The sequence below is a fragment of the Otolemur garnettii genome, unplaced genomic scaffold, assembly GCF_000181295.1.
Source record: "Otolemur garnettii isolate 467f Iridium unplaced genomic scaffold, OtoGar3 scaffold00081, whole genome shotgun sequence".
Classification (NCBI taxonomy): domain Eukaryota; kingdom Metazoa; phylum Chordata; class Mammalia; order Primates; family Galagidae; genus Otolemur; species Otolemur garnettii.
The window spans coordinates 6,780,843-6,782,444 of NW_003852476.1; the positions used below are offsets into that span (position 1 = coordinate 6,780,843).

The 1,602-nt window shown below is 43.6% G+C and overlaps 1 pseudogene; it reads left to right on the top strand.

Annotated features, from left to right (window-relative positions):
• Positions 1-436: 436 nt before the first annotated feature.
• Positions 437-1,153, top strand: LOC100954016 (annotated as a pseudogene).
• Positions 1,154-1,602: the final 449 nt, after the last annotated feature.

The window sequence follows — 1,602 nt, forward strand, 5'->3', positions numbered from 1 at the left end:
TTTAACATTATAAAATTAACAAAAATAATATAAAACTCATATCCTGGCAAAAGAGCCACATGGCAGCTGAAAATCATATATTCCCTTCCTGTTCTCCTGCCCATTCCCTAGCTTGTTGTGCATTCTTTCCAAAAATTGGGACTTTTAAAAAATGCCATGGGACGTGGGACAAATTGTTAAAAATCAGGACTGTCCTGCCAAAAACAGGACGTCTGGTCATCTTATCCTAAACTCATTCCACCTGTATCTCCCTGATACCAAAATCAGACAAGGATACAACAGTAAGAAAAAGAAAACTATAGGCCAATATCTTTGATAAACATAGATGTGAAAATCTTTAGCAAAATACTACCAAAGCCAGTGAATCTCGGCAGCAGCTACAATGACTCTTCCCTTCTCTGGTTCTCCTTGCCATCATCCTTTTGTGTCCAGAAACATGGCCTCTGGTGTGGCTGTCTCTGATGGTGTCATCAAGATGTTCAGGGACATGAAAATGTGCAAGTCTTCCACACCAGAGGTGAAGAAGCAAAAAGCCAATGTTGTTCTGCCTAAGTGAGGACAGGAAGAACATCACCCTGGAGGAGGGCAAGGAGATCCTGGTAGGCAATGTGAGTCAGACTGTTGACAACCCCTATGCCACCTTTGTCAAGATGCTTCCAGACTGTGCCCTCTATCATGCAACTTATGGGACAAAGGAGAGCAAGAAGGAGGACCTGGTGTTTGTTTTTTGGGCCCCTGAATCTGCATCCCTTAAGAGCAAAATGATTTATGCCAGATCCATGGATGCCATCATGAAGCTGACAGAGAATAAGCACGAATTATAAACAAACTGCTACCAGGAGGTCAGGGACCGCTACACCCTGGCAGAGAAGCTGGGGGGCAGTGCTGTCATCTCCTGGAGGGCAAGCCTTTGTTAGCCCTCTCTGTCCCCTGCCTGGAGCATCTGGCAGCCCCAAAAGTGCCCCTGGTGGTTGCCCCTGGAGGAAAACTTCAATCCACGTCTGGCCCCTTTCCAGCCAGATGTGAGGGGCTGGGGGATCCCAGCACGGGGAGGGCAATTCCTTTACCCCAGTTGCCAAACAGCCCCCAGGATTTTTCTCCTGCCTCCATCCCTGAAGGTTCTGGCCTTCTCAAACCACTTTTGATCATCTGATTCCTCTTGGGTTGAAGCAGACCAAGTTCCATGAATTGGCAGCCACTCATGGAAGCAGGACCAGTAAGTGACCTTTGATTAAAACACACACAAAATACTAGCAAACTAAATTCAGTAACACATTAAAAAGATAATTCATCATGATCAAGTGGGATTCATCCCAGAGGTGCAGGAATGGTTCAACATTCATAAATCTGTCAATAGGATACATAATACTAACAGAACAAAGAACAAAAGCCATATGATTATTTCAATTAATACTAACAAGGCATTTGATAAAATTCAACGTCTCTTCACGATAAAAACTATTAAAAAATGGGTATATACCCATCGATCCATGAATGGATCAATAAACTGTGGTATATGTACACCAAGGAATACTATACAGCCACAAAGATGGAGACTTTATGTCCTTCATGTTTACATGGATGGAGCTGGAAAATGTTCTT